This window comes from Mus caroli, chromosome 11 (genome assembly GCF_900094665.2).
Source record: "Mus caroli chromosome 11, CAROLI_EIJ_v1.1, whole genome shotgun sequence".
In the NCBI taxonomy this organism is placed as follows: domain Eukaryota; kingdom Metazoa; phylum Chordata; class Mammalia; order Rodentia; family Muridae; genus Mus; species Mus caroli.
This window is the reverse complement of record NC_034580.1, coordinates 38710516-38728853: the sequence shown is the minus strand read 5'-3', so window position 1 is coordinate 38728853 and position 18338 is coordinate 38710516.

The following is an 18338-nucleotide window of genomic DNA, read 5'->3' as shown; positions in this document are numbered from 1 at the left end:
AATGGCAGCTTCCAGAGGGAGTTGGAGGATGTGTAGAGGCCTCTGCAAAGTGTGAACAATGGCCAGGGAGTTACAGTCAACGAGGGAAAGGAAGCTGCAGGGTTTTATTGCAAGGCAGGGCAACTGTAGATGACAATATGCTATACATTTCATAAAAAAAAAAATAGAGGTTGTTCGCTTTGGGGGATATGGTCTCAAGAAGTTAAGGCTGACCTCCAGTTCGCTCTGTAGTTGAGGATGGCCTTCAATTCCGGATCTTATTACAGATGTGTGCTGACCTTGGTCGGGTTTAGCTTTTTTCCTCCCCCTCCCTCCTTCCCTCCTTCCTTCTCTCCCTTTTTTCCCTTCCTTTGTTTCTTTGAGGCAGGATCTTGCTATGTAGCCTTTGCTGACCTGGTCAGTACTCACTGTGCAGCCCAGGCTGGCCTTAAACCCTCAGTGAGCCTCTTCACTCAGCCTTCTATAGCGCTACAGTTGCAGGCGTGAAGCCCCACAATGACAGCTTCTGAAGCCTCCCAGTCCACGAGTGATAATGTTTGAGGACATAGATATTTTTAACATTGTTAGGACATGCACCATGTATCTTTACCAGGCATCACATAGTACCTGTTAATGTGTCCAATTTAAATAATTTTAGGCACTTTAAAGACCTCTCCAATTCAAAATATGCACTGACTATCTAGGACACCCAGGGCAAGTCTCACCATTGTCTTGGTCACCAATGCCCATGAGCATTACATATGGTCAGTTATTCAGTCCTCACAACTACCGTATTGTTAAGAGCATTGTTATTCTCAAGATAAGAAAGCCAAGCTGGAATGGTGCCATGCTCTGTAATCCAGCACTTGAGAGGTGGAGGCAGGAGGATCAGGAATTCAAGGGCATCCTTAGCTAAGTAACAAGTTCTAAGCCAGCCTGAGATGGATGATGTTCTGTCAGAAAACACACACACACACACACACACACACACACACACACAGAGCCTTTTAAATGCTCAAATGTATGGTTCGAGGTTATTAATTACAGTCATATCTCTGTGAAACTGTAAGCACTATTTTTAAATCTTTTCCTATATATAGAAAAGCCCAAGGAATCCACAGACAGCAACTGGAGCTAATATAAATAATATAATATATATTTATCAAAGTCAGAGTCCAAATCAGATCCCTTCTCCACTCCTCCCTGTGACTACCTGGATCCAGCCATCACCGTCTCTTGTTTGGATTATGACACCAACCGCCTATATAATGTCTATTGTTCTTGTTCATTTCAGTCTATAATCTAAGTCAGACTGCATCTCTGTTCCACCCAGAACTTTCCAGTGATTCTCATCACTAAGCACAAGGGGCAAGCAATATCAAAGAAGGGCATTCATGACTTGGTACTTGGACCCTCTCTGATGTCTTTTGTCATCTTCATCACTCAGATTCCAAAATAATCAAAGTGACCTCTCACAGAGAAGACTGGGGACCTGAGGGAGCTTAGTTGAGATTTGTAGACAGTGTGTGTGTTCATGAGTGTGTGTATGTGTGAATGTTTATGAATGTGTGTGTCTGTGTGTTCATGAACGTGTAAGTGTGCATGTGTGTGTTATGAATGTGTGTGTCTCTATGTGTGTGTTCATGAATGTGGGAGTGTGTGCTTGTTTATGTGTGCTCATGAATGTATGTATGTCTGTGTGTGAACATGAATGTGTGAATGTTAGTGTATGTGTGTGAGGGTGAGGAGGATGTGTGTGTGTGTGTATTTGTGAATGTGTGTGTGTGTTTGTTTATGGGTGTTCATAAATGTGTGTGCATCTATGTGTGTTCATGAATGTGTAAATGTGTATGTGTTCTTGTGTGTGTGAGAGAGACAGAGAGAGAGACAGAGAGAGAGAGAGAGAGAGAGAGAGAGAGAGAGAGAGAGAGAGAGAGAGAGAGGAGAGAGAGAGAGAGAGAGAGAGAGAAGAGGAGAGGAGAGAGAGAGAGAGATTGAGAGAGATTGACATCAGTTGTCTTTCTCAATTTCTCTTGAATTTTTTTAAAGACAGGGTTGCTACATCCCTGCATAGTAGCAGGAACTGACTGGGTGTGGTAAGGAAATGAAGAAAAGACAAGTACTGACAGACACACAAGTGAAAGTCTAGAGTTGGGTGGTCTGAGCTCTCCTCTGGAGAAACCACAGCACCCAGGAAGCTCAGAGTGCTTGTGTAGATTTGAACAGAGAGGTGGGATTATTGAATATACTTAAATGAGGCCGGGTTTATGCTATGCTTGAATCAAGGAGTTAGGCTTAGCTAATTTCTTAGTCTCTGTATTAGAGCAGTCTTTGGGCCATAAACATCCAGGAGGAAAGCTAGCTTTGGTGGGCATATTCTGCATGTACTGTAAGCACTTGGACTTTGCCCCCTGAGGACGGCTTTGTGCTGTGTCTGAACTGAACTCTAGGGTGAAGACTCTTCCACTCTTGCATGGGTCTGAAACTCTGGGGTCTGCTAATGTGGGCAATGCCCATTCAGCTGGGACTTCATTCACTTAGCTCTTTCTCTGCCCCTACATGGTGGCTCTCTTACTGAACTCAGGGCTCACCAGTTAGTTCATCTAGACTGACTGAAAAGCAGACCCCAGGATCTTTCTGTCTCCTCTCCTTGGTGGTGGGGGCTACAGTCAAGTGCTTCCACTCCTGGCTGTTCACACAGCTAATTGGAATCTGAACTCAGTTCCTCATCCTTTCATGAATGAGGACTTTCTCAACCGAGCTCTCTTCCCAGCACCGTGGTGGGAGAGGAGACAGGCTCTTGCTGTGAATCCCAGCCTCTCTCAGAACTTACTCTGTAGCCCAGGCTGTCCATGAGATCACACTGTAGCCAACATTGTTCTTTTTAATTTAGTTTACTTTATGTTATTATTTGGTTTTGTCTGCATGTGTTCCTGGTGCCCGTGGAGGTCAGAAGAGGGCCTTGGACCCCCAGAATGTAGTGTTATGGATGACTGTGAGTCTCCACATGGATGCTGGGAGTCAAACCCAGGTCCTCAGGAAGAGTAGCCAGTGCTCCTAACTCGTGAGTCACTGAGCCAATTCTCTAGCTACCCAGCTAGATAGTGTTCAACTTCCTTTGTAAGGGTGGGTCTGGAATTCAGGTCCCTCTCCAGTCTCCTGAGTGTGTACCACAGTGCTCGGCTGTTATGAATTTAAAGTGAGACTCATCAAAACAGGTGTGTGTTTTCTTTCCATACTCTTGGGAATGTGTGAATTGGAGAAAAAGAGGGTTAGAGTTAGCCAAACTAATTTTCTTTTTTTCTGAGGGAAAAAAAAAAAAAAGTCGAGGAGAGAGGACCAAGGACATTAAAGCCACTTGCATCAAGGAATGTTTACTCTTGCTGGCCCAGGACACTGCAGCAGGGGAAGAGGTTATTAAGTTAGGTAGTTCATACCCAACACTCACTGCAGGGCCTGGCACATTGTAAAGACTCAGGGAACATGAGCTGTTATAACCACAAACATCCACTCTAAGTCTGGGCAGAGTATGTTTCATCCCCCAAATGTCTCGAATTAACTTCAGGACTACACTCTGGCCTCGCACCTGTAAACTATGTTCCATTCTCTAGGATGGAGAGATGTCGTCAGAGATGAAGCAATACATTTCTAAAATGAGAAAAATATTCAAGAACTGTTTATGGGCTTTAGGTGGAGGTCGTTAAAAAATTATCTTGACTTCACCACCAGCACCACTCCCGCTAGCACCAAGAAAGGTCACTGTTCATTTTCAAATCAAGAATTTACCAGTGGCATGTTCTTGGATTTCAGTTCATAAAGATGTCTCTTTGGAATATTGCAGCCCGATAATAGGGTGGCTTTCTCAGAAACGTGTATCTCATTTTTGCAAATTTTCCCTGACTTAGTTGGCTTCCGTCACACATTCATGCAGATACCCGGAGTGCTTTCTCATCTGTGACCCAGAGCTGCCAAGTCCCAAGCTGTGGCCAACTAACTGGAAACACACAAGCAAATAGAGGGGCTTTATCATTGTGTTCCAGACACGCAAGGCTACTGCCCACTTCCCTTATGCTTCAGGATTATTCAAAGATTTGGCAGAGGAAAGCATTTTTGTCTTGTTTGTGCTACAGAGATGTAAGTGCGTAGAATGTCAAAATCACGTTGGTGCTAAAGAGTGAGATAGATGTAGCATCAAAAATAGAACTATGGAGCAAGGAGTCAACCGAGAGAAGCTTCCACCTGCCAGACCCAGGTCTTACTGATAAAGGACTGAGACAAACCCTCTGTGGTGGAGAAGAAGGTCGCTGCATTTCTGCACTGAGCTCTGGATGAGCTGTAAGCCACAATGGAGGAAACGTCTGGAAGTAATGGCTATGGGTTCAAGTCCTTTTCCCAGTGTGTGTATGTGTGTGTGTGTGTGTGTGTGTGTGTGTGCTATGTAAGCGTGGGGACTCCTGGAGGGCAGGAAAGAGTGTGGAATCTCCTGGAGCTGGAGTTTATAGGCATTTCTGAGCTACCCGATGTGGGCACTTAGTCCCAAACTCAGGTCCTCTGCCAAAGCAGGACACTGTGGAGCCAGCTCTCATTGTTGGCTTCTAAGCACAGGAGGCCGAATTTCATTATCCGCGAGGTGGCTGCAGTCACTCTGAATCTCCGAACCCTATCGTTCAGTTTTGACATTTCTGCTCATGAGACTGTGTGTGAACATTAATCTACTTGAAGAGGTAACGGGGAAAAAATATCTAAAACTGAAGATGTCTCATAGAGGGAATAAGTAACCAAATAGCTAAGACTTAGGTCCTATGACTGTTGTACAGGTGGTATTTGTTCAAATGAGATATTGTCTAAAGGCTGGTGATATGACTCAGTAGGTAGAGTGTGCCTAAAATGCGCAACAGCCCCAATTTGGTCCCCAACACGACAGAAAACCCGATAGGGTAATGAAGGCCGGTAATCCCAGCACTTAGAATGGAGGAACCAGAGGACGAGAAGTTCGGGGTTGTCTTACTATACATTGAGTTCCAGGTCAACTTGGGCTGCAAGAGACCCTTGCCACGAAAACAAAGTAGCTGCAAAGTGAGCTGTTGCTTGAAAAGCATCTGGGAGAGTGTCTGACCCTGGGGTGAGGTGAGGAGGAGGAGGGCAGAGCTGCAGGCTCAGGATGCCCCACTTCCCAGGCCTCCAAGCTGCTAAGATTCCCATGTCAACTTCTCAGAGCACAGATGATAAAGGAGAGAGCGACATCACCAACCTGGCTTATGGATTACCTCTTACCTAGAACTTGTTGAGACCAGGGACATGCCTGTCCATGAGCTTTGCCTACCCACTTGCTTTCTTGTTTAATCCTTATGAGACCTATCTCAGTGCAAGGTCATACTCTGGTCCCTTTGATTGGCATCTCCATAGGGCCATCTGGAGCTATCATTTATTTTCTATTTATGGCAAGTTATTTATTTAAAAACATCCATCAAACAGTTCCCAAGGTGAGTCTTAGATGGACATCCCACTCTCCCTATGCCATCTGCTTTCTAAGACCTCTCCAAGGGGCTCCACTGGCCACAGTTGCTTTCTCTTCAGCTCAGACATGCCACTGTGACAGGTGCTGGCATTTGATGTCCCCCCTGTATGGAATACTGTCACCACCAGCAGCCTTACATACCTCCTCAGATGTTCCCATCTTATCATTAAAATCCCACCTCTGCAGTAGCGCATCCTCTGACCAGTTGTAATCCACCAATCGGCTCCCCCCAGTTTTCTCCCATAGTCCCACAGCCACCTAGCATTCCATTTTACCTCTTACCAGGTTTACTGCTCATTTCCCTGTGTCATTCAGTTTTATCTCCTAAGCTCAGAACAGGCCCAGGTACATATAGGCAATAAGTACCTGCTTCAATACCTATTATTTATGTATTTAATAGTTTCTTCTTTTAGGTGGTCTTTGGGTAGAAAGACTAAATCATGGATAAATATTTGCTTATTTATTTATTTATTTATTTATTTATTTATTTATGTATTTGGGTGTGCACACACATGCTCATGAGACACAATCCACTTTTGGAGATCAGAGGACAACAGTGGGTTTGGGGGATTGAACTCAAGTCATCAGGCTTGGCGGCAAGCTCCTTTACCCACCTGGCCTCAATGACAGATGTAATTGTTTTTAAAATAATGTATTTATTTTTATTTTATTGATGTTTTGACTGCATTTATGTCTGTGTCAGGGTGTCAGATCTTGGCGTTATGGCAGTTATGAACAGGCCTGCTGAACTGTTCACCCATCTACTGGAGGACATATGGGCTGTTTCCAGTCTGGAGCGACCGACACCTGGAAGAAAGCCATCACTGACAGTCACTGGTGTGAGCACGATCCCTTTCTCAAAGATGAAAGAAAGCTCAGCTGTGCGACTGCTGGCTGATCAGTGGCTATTATTTCCTTTTCCAGCAAGCAAACTGTTCATCAGAGGATGTAGGATGTGTGACCTTCAGCAGTAGTACAGGAACCATGCAGTTTATCTGCACCCTTACCAGCCCAAGTCAGGGAATGGCTTGTAGGAGTTTGCTCTCTTCTTCAGCCACATTGTAGGCTCCTGGATCAAATGCAGGCCATTAGGCTCAGCAGAAGCCATCTTAACACACCAAGCAATTTCACCAGCTCTTTTATCATTAAAAAAATATGTGTGTGCATGTCTTGTCTACATAAATGTTTGTGCACTCCTGTGTGTTTCCAGTATTCATGGAGGTGGGACATGGGTGCCAGAAACCCTGGAACTGAAGTGCTTGGAACTGAACTCAGGTCCTCTGCAAGAACAGTAAGTGCTCTCAATTGCTGAGGCTTATCTCCAACATCCCCCACTTTAAAAAAAAATGGATATTTTGATGGTATGTAATGTTGTTCTAATTTTCATCCCTCTTATGTGTAGGCACCTGAGCATCTTTTGTGTGTGTATTTGAGTATTTTTCTTTCTATGTATGTTCTTCAGTGTCTTGAATTGAGTGAGATTGGCCCCCACAGGCTCATACATTTGCATGCTGTATTCCCAGTTTGGGAAGGATTAGGATGTATTTTTTTATAGTTCTTTATTGTGTTCTTACTGGAGGAGGCATTTCACTTGGAATGGGCTTTGAGAATTCAAAAGCCCAACCTGCCAGGCCCAGTCTTTCTGTCTCTGTCTCTGTCTGTCTCATCCTCTGCCTCATCCTCTGCCTCATCCTCTGCCTCATCCTCTGCCTCATCCTCTGCCTCATCCTCTGCCTCATCCTCTGCCTCTGCCTCTGCCTCTGTCTCTATTTCTATCTCTGCTGCCTCAAGTGAGCTCTCAGCTACTGCTTCAGTGACACACCTCTCTGCTTCCCACTGTGATGATGATAAACTAACCCTCTAAAACTGTAAGCAAGCCCCCAGCTAAATGCTCTCTTTAGTAAGAGTCACCTTGATCCTGGTGTCTCTGCACAGAGATAGAAGAGTGGCTAAGACATTCAGAGACATGTCTCTCCATTTCTTCTGTTCATACTCTCACTGGACTGCTTGCTTTCTCACTGCTGACATTTGCAAGTTTAGACATTCACGATATTAGTCTTTGGTCGGTCATATTTATGGTTTGAAAATATTTTCTCTTGTTGTGGGAAATGTTTAAAAAGGAACCTGCACCACAGGGCTCCTGCCTGGTCATCTCTCTTGGGGGGAGGGGAGGTTGAGTTCTTCTCGCTACCACACAATGCCCCATGCACCCCATGGTCAGCCATCACATCACCCAATTTCCCAGTAGAGTTAACACTCTTAAGCTTATAGTTAACTAATCAGATTTATGTATCAATAATATCACAATTTACAAGATGCCAATACAATAATTTCTGATTACAATTATTATTACAATAATTAATTACAATTGATAATGATAAAAGCTTTATCCCAATTAATCTAACCTTACAATACCACAACTACTTGTGGCTGGTAAACGCCACGCAGGTTCACGTTGGCATCCATTTTCCTTTTCTTCCTACCCTAAGACGCTCTCTCTCTCTTCCTGCCACTCTTAGCTCTGCCTCCCTTTTCCCTGTCCAATCACAGACCTTCTCTGCACTAATGTAATTGGACAGGGAAAATTCTGTGACATTCTCTCAATTTGAAGGAGTCCTGTGCAGATGAGATTTCCCACTGTATAAGTGTGTGTGAGTGTGTGTGTGTGTGTGTGTGTGTGTGTGTGTGTGTGTGTATGTGATACTGGACACTGAAGCCAGGGCCTGGCACATGCTAACCTGCTACTTAACCATTGAATCATACCTTGGTACATCTTTTCCTTTTAAGTAAGAATCACACAGTAAATGTTTTTTATAATTCTTGGTGAAGTCCAATTTATCAATTCTCCATTGTCTGTGCTTTGTTGTCAAGGGTAAGAGCTCTCTGCTTAGCCAGCTCTTACAGTGATTACACTGTTTTCCAGCTTAGTGGTTTGTGTTTGCATCTGCGATCCAGTCTGAGGTCATTTTTAACAAGGCTTGAAGTTAAGCTAAAAACCTTCTTGCTTATGGATGTCTAACTTGTAACTTGCATTTGACAAACTCTTTGAGAGTATCAGGGAATGAGAAGCTGGGAAGGATTCGTGGTTAGGCAGGGATGGAATGGCAAATAGTAACTCATTTGTGGGGGGAAAGGGATACATTTCCACTCTGAATATTTACCTGCAGGTGTAAATACAACTGCTATAAGCTGATTTTAAATTACCAATGTGATGGCGCTGGGCGAGGGAAGATGTGCACACACACAAAGCTGAGATCTGTACACAGTGAGAGGGTGCGGAGGGAAGATCAGGGTTTAGGGACCTGAATCTTTTATAAGAATCTGCATTTTTTAAAGACTTATTTTTATATATGTGAGTGTGGGTGTCCCCAAAGTTGGAAGAAGGCATCGGATCCCCTGGAGCTGGTGTTAGAATTGATATGAACTGTCAAATGTGAAAGCCAGGAATCAAACTCACATCTTCTGGAAGATCATAAGCCATCTCTGCAGTCCTATAATAAGTTAACTTCTTAATATTAACTTCCTAATAGTTCTACAAAGGTATATATACATATACATGTGTGTGTGTGTGTGTGTGTGTAGCCACAGGTTCCCTAATGGGGTGCCTTCCTTGATCACGGTCCACTTTATTTTATTGAAGCTAGGACTCTGACCCCAAAGCTCACAGCTCAGTCTGCAGAACAGAGTCTGCTTGCTCAGGGATCCCTGTCTCTGCCTCCGAATGCTGGGATCACACACAGTTGCCATGCCTGCCTGGCTTTTGTGTGACTGCAGCAGATCCAAATTCTGGTCCTCCCCACTGAACCATCTGTCACCCCTATTTTTATTATTCGGGATAATAAGGAAGCCTGGCCCGTTCTGGAGATAAATACCACAGAAGCAAGTTGGAAAAGACAGAGCAGGAGTCTGGCTCAGTGGAGGAGCACTTTCTCTACCCTGTTAGAGTCTCTGAGTTCATCCCTAGGACTCAACAAACAAACAAACAAACAAACTCAGAACAAAGACAAAGGTTATTTTCAATAATGGCTGTGTTTAACAGCCAGCTATTGAAATACCTGAAAATTTAACAATAGACTCTCAGGCGCTGGCACAAGCTGGTTTATAGGAAGAATAATATCAAAAGGACAAACCACACACACACACACAGGGTTGGAGGAGAGGAGAGGAGAGAGAGAGAGAGAGAGAGAGAGAGAGAGAGAATATGCCTCTTGCTGATTTCTCTAGCTAGGAGCCAGGAAATGGGAGAGGAAGCGTATGACTCAGGGTGGATTTTTCATTATCTATTTTCTAGAACTGTTATTATTACTGGAAATTGCAATGAGTAAAGAAAGTATTTGATGGGATTTAATTGGAGTTGTGTGTGTGTATATCTATGTATGTGAGTGCGTATGTGTGAAGGTATGTGTCTATGTGTGTGTGAGTGTGTGACTGTGAGTGTGTGTGTGAGTATGAGTGTGTGTGAGTGTATGTGTGTGACTGTGTGCGAGTGTGTGTATGTGTGTGACTGTGTGCGAGTGTGTGTATGTGTGTGACTGTGAGTGAGTGAGTGTGTGTGTGTTCTGTCACTGGTAGCTCTTCTACTCCCCTTTTACCAACTGTAAAGCTGTAAAACTAAGCATATGGGTAAATTTGCTCATATCCTACACTGGATATGTGTGGAGCCTGCTTTAAAACCTGTGGTGGTTTGTATATTCTTGGACCAGGGAGTGGCACCATTTGGAGGTATGGCCTTGTTGGTATAGGTGTGACCTGGTTGGAGTAGATGTGTCACTGTGGGTGTGGGCTTAAGACTCTCACCCCAGTTGCCTGGAAGTCAGTCTTCCACCAGCAGCCTTTGGACGAAGACGTAGAACTCTCAGCTCTGCCTGAGCCATGCCTGCCTGGATACTGCCATGCTCCCACCTTGATGATAATGGACTGAACCTCTGAACCTGTAAGCCAGCCCCAATTAAATGTTGTTTTTATAAGACTTGCCTTGGTCATGGTGTCTGTTCACAGGAGTAAAACCCTGACTAAGACAAAACCTTTGACTCCTAAGTTAATTAATTTTGAGATAGGATCTCACTCTTGCAGCCCAGGCTGGTCCTCAACTCACAGCAATCCTCCTGCCTCAGCCTCCTTCTAGGAGTGAGGATTCTAGGCGTAGCTGCTTTTGCACCTAGAGCTCTCATTCACCACTAATCATGAGTTCTTCTGGCTTCTCTGTCTCAGGCAGCCACATCAGCAAGCACGCCTCTATTTGCTGCTCTTTAAGGGCTGCAGCTCCCATGCAGACTCTGCAGTTACAAAAGCCTGGCCACAAAAGGTCCTGGTTACACATAATCAGGCCCTTACACATAACCAGGCCCTTACATATAACCAGGCTCAGTGGGTAATCCCTGCTTGCTGATCAAGCCTGGCGACTTCTCAAACTCAAGCAATGGTGCAAGGAGAGAGCCCACTCCACAAAGTTATCCTCTGACCTCCCTATGTTCTCTGTAGCATGTACCTCAACAGAATATTCATGTGTGCACACATATATTCACGTGAATAATAAATAAAAAATTAAGGTGAAATAATTAAACAGGGAGCCAAAGGGGTGGTCCAGTGGGTAAGAGTTACCCTGCAGCCATGAGGACTAGGGCATCCACATCACATACCCGAGATTTAGGTGGCTCCCTGCTTCCTGCCAAATTCTAGGCCATGCAGCTTTCTCCATGCTAATGAGGTACCTAGAGGCCCTGAGGGTTTAGCCAATAAGCTTCCCTTTCCACACATTTCTCCCTGCAAAAGGTATTTAATCTTCGCTCCACCCTGAGAAGTTGGTATGGTACCAAATGCATCCATCTGCTAAGATGAACAGTCAATAAACAGTTTAGAACCATGAACTGTCTCTTACATCAAAATTCACAGAGACGAGTCACGGAGAAGGCATTGGACTACTGAGCTGTAGCCTAAGCCTCCAGCAGAAGACCTCTCTGTGCTTCCAGCCACAACAGCAGCCAGGCTAAGACAATCAGCACTGAGCTAAGCAGAGTTCCCCTTTACTCCTCAGCCCCGAGCTCCGTGTTGTCTCAGCTCGTGCCCCCCCCTCCCCTCTGCTCCCTACTTCTTGAGAAGCCTAGATGTCCGGGAGTTTGGGACCACGCAGTCCTGGCTTGTCGAGGGCCTGTAGGTACACCCCACATTCCAACTTCTCTGTATGGTTCTCCAGCAGCTATTGGGGGCCCCTGAAAGCCAAGGAATACCAGCTCTGACTTTCTCACATCTCAGACTGTGCTTTCCCATCCCCAGACCTGTGTCTAGGCGCTTCCCTGAAGCCCAGCATAGCTGTGGTGTCAGATAAGCTCAGTCAAGCCACACCGCACCCTGTTTTGGAGTTATTCCTCCCAAGCAGCTGTGCCCTGAGGCAGGCAGAACAACAAGGGACCAACAAGGTAGAGAGTAATGAAGGGCACATCTGACACACAAATAAGTGTAAAAAAATTAATATAAAGCAAAGCAGGCTATGTGTGAAATAAAAAGATGTGCTTAGGAGTGAGGCGAGCTAAGCTGGGGAGGGGTTGGAGAGACCAGAGGAGGTTGCATGTGGGCGTGGCCTGGTGTAGAACCTGAGGAAGGTGGAAAGGAAGCAAGGGAATGGCAGGAAGGGCTATTGCAAGGCTGGGAACTGCCGATGCCAGATGCTGCCGATGCTGAATGCTGCGGCAGCCTAGAGGAGATAGGAGCATGCAGCATCAAGTAGCAGGCAGTGGCAGACGGTGATGGGGAACATTGTCCCAGCAGCAGAAACTTCAAAGAGCTACAGTGCCTTGAGCAAGAGATGGCTCAGTTGGTAAAGGTGACTGTTTTCAGGTCTTATGACCCGAGTTTGATCCCGGGAGACCCATATGGTTGGAGAAAACCCCATCTTCGACCTCCACATGTGTGCGGTAACGTATACGTGTGCCGGCTTCCCCAAAGTAAATAGTGTTAAATAGAAGAAGCTGTTACAGCAGCCAAGGAACTATAATGGGGTGCGTCAATAATGCTTTTCTGCCTCTCCATCCGTCCTGCAACCTTTAGGCATAGTCTCCTTGCACTCACTTTGAAGATGGTCTCTGTTGCTGTACCTTTTGTTACCCCACCTAAGCTCAGGTAACAAACCATACTACCAGCCCTGCCCAGGACCTTAACATCAGAACCACCCCTACAGGCCTCCACCTTCCTCCACAGCCCCCCTGCCTTCTCAAAGAACAGCCAGCAGCAGCCATGTGTGGCAACGGCTGCTCAAGATCTGTGCTTGCCCATCTTCCTCTCCTCTCGCTCTGCTAGTCTGTTCCTGGCTCTGGGACAGAAGGAGGGCACTGGCTTGGGCTCAGAAAGGCAGTCTGGAGACCTTGCCCCCACCTGTCCTGCCATTTGAACTAACACGGTGCCACTGAAATCCCCTTGTCCTGTCTGTCCTAGAAATCCATTCATTTTGGAGAAGGGTTTCATGGGAGCCAAACTGGCAAACCACAGAGAACTCACTAGCTGAACTGGACATAAACGTGGAGTCAATAGGTCCTGCTTTGGAGACGGTTCTGCCCCCATAACGCTCCTAGGCTGCATCGTACCCTGGGGTGGGGTGGGTAGAAAGTTGGGGTGTTCCTCAACTCTTCTTGGGGTTACCAGGAATCCCCAAGGCCAAAGTTGCCTTGTGGAGACTGCTTCAGAGTCTTGAAGTATGAGGGATTTTCACACCCACCCACCCAATCCTGACCTGCTTTTGTATGAAGAGGAGGCTGAGGCTCATACAGCTTTTCTTTAGGGCGTTGCATTCATTAGTCACCTGGCTCTGGGGTTAGACTGACTTGGACTGGGCAGTCAGTTCTGCCTCTTCTCTACTGGGTGACCTCTACCAATTTCCTGACTCTCTCTATCCTCCTCCATCAAAGTGCATCATAGAATACACTTATATGTCATTCTCAAGGGCAAGTGTTTTAATCTGTGAAAGCTCATGTGCAAGGCTGAGCTATGGAGAACTCCTGTAAGTACCTGCTTTGATCGTTCTGGCTTCTTAAGGCCGAGCACTCCGGTAGACAGCCTTACCTCAGGCTAGGTTGAACCTGTTCTTACAACCACAGGAGTGACCTCCAAACAAACCCACTGTCTTAGTTAGGGTTTTACTGCTGTGAACAGACACCATGACCAAGGCAAGTCTTATAAAGAACAACATTTAAATGAGGCTGGCTTACAGGTTCAGAGGTTCAGCTCATTATCATCAAGGCAGGAACATGGTAGCATCTAGGCAGGCACGGTGCAGGAAGAGCTGAGAGTTCTGCATCTTTATCTGAAGGCTGCTTGCAGAAACCTGGCTTCCAGGCAGTTAGGATGAGGGTCTTAAAGCCCACGCCCAGAGTGACACACCTGCTCCAACAGGGCCACACCTACTCCAGCAGGGCCACACCTTCTAATAGTGCCACTCCCTGGGTAGCATATACAAACCACCGCATCTGCATGCAGTCAGGTGGGTGGCATACACCGCTTGCCCACTTAAACTCATTCTATGGTTTCTGCTACTCTCAGGGTCAAGGTGCACGCCTTCCATTTGCCATCTCAGCCTTTGAAGTGGATTCAGCTGATGGTGTGCATCATCTTGCTCCACCCTGAGGAGAGAGGTGGGGTCTTTGATTCCTTCCACCTTCCACACTTTGTCTCCCAAATGCCTTTTATCCCTGGACCCTCTGCCTCACTCCCACTTTCCCCCGCCTGTTGTGACTACCAGTAAAGTGTGCCCTGCACCTTGTCAGACAAAGCCTCTTATTGCCATTCGTGTGGACATCTTGCTTGTATTTGTGTGACTATTTACCCGATATCTGTCTCCTGTATCCGGTCCTAAGCTCACCTCAGGGTCCCCCGTTCCTAAGGTGAAGCTTGGCACATAGATGCAATTCAGTAAATATTTGTTGAATGCAAACTTGGCCAAGTCTAGCAGCCATTTAGGGGCTACTCTTCAGAAGTCTTGAAAGCCATTTGCCCACAGGGCTTAGCCAAGGCATGGTGGGTCAGCTGGGAAGATGGCCCGCTCTCTGGGTGAATGCCTTGGATAGCCTTTGATCTCAGAGACCTCCATGTGCAGCTCTGCTTGTGTAGTAAATGACTCACCCTAGGAAACCATGCTGGAGGGTTGCCAGCCTCAGCAGGAAGATTCTGTGTGAGGCAGACACAAGAAGCCGGCTGTGGTGATGACGGCATCAGCTCTGATCTTGTCTTTAAATTAGCACTAATGTGAGGGGAAAAATTATGAAGTAGATGAAGAATGTCTTAAATGTTGTGTGGGGGAGGGTGTAGCATTTTCCCTGAGCTATCTGTGGACTTTTCTGGAAAGTTCTTTTTAGGCTTCTGTTTCTACAGCAGGGAAAGGGTGTAGCTCTTGAAGAGTGAGGGGGGTACACTAATGTAGGGTCTCCTGCCCTCAGACCCATGTGCAAGGAGCTGGGTCTGTGACTCTCAGACTATGGAATCAGAGGGTCCCAAGGAGAGGCGAGCCACTGCTCTGAAAGCCTGGGTAGGTTGTAGTACCAAATGGCTTCAAAGGTCTGACCTGAGGACACCCATGCATTCCAGAGACCCCCCCTCAGATCCAATTCTATCCTACTCAGAAACTCATCAAAGCCTAGACAGTTCTCCTGGTTTATCAGGCTACTCCTGCTGGGAAGCATGGGGTAGACAGACCTGCTCACAGGGGCCCCCTATCTGTGGTCTCTGCTTCCCTGTGTCTATGAAGTGAGGTTGGTGGTCTTGGAAGCTGCTGACAATAGTGTGAACTGTGGAGCAGTCCGCACACATCAAAGGCGGCCTGCTGCCAGTGTTCAGTAAACGTTGCCGCCATTTCTAGTGTAGCTCAGAAGATTTGACAGTGATTTGTTATAACAGAAGTCTTCACTGAGGGGTGGGAAGATGGCTCAGTGTGTAAAAGCACTGGCCAGAAAAGCAGGTTAGGGGCAGAAAAGGCCCTAAATACAGATTTTCCCCAAACCCACATACAAGCCTGGCATGCATGAACACAAGTCTGTCACTCTAGTACTATTGGGGACAGAGGCAGGAGGATTGCTGGGGACTGTCAGTCATCAGCAGAGATCCAAGTTCAGTGACAGATTCAGACTCAAGGGAATAAGATGAGATGGTAAATCAGGACACCCGCCATTTTTCTCTGGCCTCAGTGTGTGCATGAGTGCACACACACACACACACACACACACGTGTCTTCAGTAGAAGCAGAGGCCTGAGCGTGGAGATTTAACATGCTGGCTGATTCCCGCAGCAGTGCTACTCACTGTACATGTGCTGTCGTCCTTTCCTGACTGCTTTGAAGAGAGAGATCAACATCTGATGCCTAAATTGGTCCTGAGATCTTCTGGCCCAGCCGTTCATTTTGTTGAAGTCACAAACGTTATCACCCAAACCACACAGGGGACCCCAAGACACTCAGGACTGGACCCCATTCTTGCTTAACAAGAGCTGGTACTCCTGCCCAGTCTCAGGCTGGTCTCTGACACAAACAGGGTGCTCAAAACTCTGCCCCAAGTGCAGATGTCTGGAAAAGGTGAGACTGACTTTATTTCTTTTCTTTCTTTTTCTTTTTTTCCCAGCACAAGATCACAGCCACCCTAGAACCTTGGCCTGAGACTCTCCCTTTTGTCTTGGGCTCTGAGGCTAGGAAACTGTCTGCTGCAGAGGCCTGCTGGTTTTTCCAGCCCCCTGTGGCTTATTGGAGGTTTGTGTGGTAGGTGTGCTCCCTCTAGTGGCACAAATAAGGATTACATGCAGCCCGGAAGCCGTTTCTTCCTATTATGGTGGGGGTGAAGAGTGGGGTGGGGATAGGGAAGAGTGGGGTGGGGCTGGGGAGGCTGGGGGTTGGTTGTCAAGCCTCCAATGCAACTCGCCCCCATCCCCGCACTGTCTCTCCTTTACCTCACCCTAATCCCAGCCCTGTCAGATCCCAACTTTGACTTTTGCTCTTTGTTTTTGTATTAATCTTGATTTATTAACATTCTATATTAAAATATTATCTGTATATATTATTGAGTCTTTGGTCATCTTTTAAAATTTGTGTCTGAGATGGATGTCAGACTTCTCTCCTGCCGTAATTTTGATCATAAACCTGCAGAGGAAGAGCCCTTATGTACACAGAGTACAACATTCATTTGTCAGGGGAGACCTAAGGTCTGTCTGTCAGTGTGGGCTGGAAGCTCTCTGCACTGTCATGATCAGAGGTGGGGTTCTCCAGGCTGCTTCAGAAGCGGGTAGCTGCCCTTCAAAGAGTGCACTGAACTGGGGTCTGGTGGCACAGGCCTTAATCCCAGCAGGAGGACTTCTTTGAGTTCCAGGCCAGCCCGGTCGACAGAGTGAGTTCCAGGACAGCAGCACTACACAGAGAAACGCTGTCTCGAAAACCGTGAAGCGGAAAGCTGCTTTTCAAAGAGTGTATTGAAGGAGAGAAGGCTTTTGGATTAAAGGCTCACCAAGTTCTATGTCTTCTTCAGTGCCTACATAAAGGGAAGACCGCAGACAGGCCCAGGTTCTCAAGGCATTCAAGAAGCCACAGATAGGACTAGGAACGAGGGTCTTACCATGTAGCCCTAGCTAGCCTGGAATTTGTTAAGTAGATCAGGCTATCCTCCAACTCACAGAGATTCACCTGCCTCTGCCTCCTGAGTGCTGGGATTCTCATCATCATGCCTGGTTAAAAAATTTTTTTTAGAGAAAGGAAAAGAAAAATTTTTTACAAATGAAGGTGCCACTCCATCTCAGAGGCTGACCCTTCTGCGGGGACCCCGGGCAGAACCCCTGCCCACCTGTTGATCTGTTTGGGCCACAGAGTACTGTCTGGTTTCTAGACACTTCCCTATCCCATTGCATTTGTGGCGGACTCAGTGAGAATGACTAAATAAACCTTATTTTGTTAGCACTGGGCCCACGCTTTCCAGGACCAGCCCATGCCCTACCTGTTGTTCCATGAGTATCCACCAGGGGGCAGTGAGCGCAAGCTGCTTGAATGTTTGACCCTATCAGGAAAATCTCTAAGCGTTGATCATGGGCTCACCGCACTCTGGCATGGAGGCTTCTTTAGCCCTGCATTCTGAAAACACCTGACCAGGGTAGACTCACCTCAGTGCTATTCATTCCTGCCACCAGGCATGCAGTGAAACCCTGCTCTTCATCACCAACTGAGCAGTGGGCCAACAAATAATAAAATAATAAAATAATAAAAAGCCTGGGTCCTTGATGAACAGCACTTACATTCTGAGGAGGCTCAGGATTACCCCATAGTAACGTCACACTCCCTCTGCATACTGGTAAATTAATACTCTTTTTTTTTTTTCTTTTTTCTTGAGAAAGTTTCACCCTTAGCCCAGACTAGCTTTGAACTCAATGCAATCCTCCTGCCTCAGCCAGCAGAATGCTGGAGTTACAGGCAGAAGCTAAAGCAGCTTTCTAATCGGAAGGAACATGACTATGAGGTTCTGTGTGAACTTCCACCCTCACGAGTCTCAATTCTCTTCTTAACTGCCCTATTCATCTGGCTCCAGTCAGTTCCTAAAGTGCACCCAGCTCTTCCCTGGGTAGAGAGGGCATTTGTACCGGCGGCCTGGTCATTTTGCTGGAAGAACATTCTTTTCAGGTTCTCCTGTTGCCCTGTGTCCTGCTTCAGAGCCCAGCTCCTCCGTGTACTCATGGGCTCTGATTTACAATTCTTTGACCTACGGATAACTTTGGAAGGTATAAATATAACACACGTTCAGCAGGAACTGCCTGGAATTTTGATCTTTCCCCTCACTGTCCCTGTGTAGGACATTGGCTTTTGTAACAGTGACAGTAGGCAACCTGTCAGGGT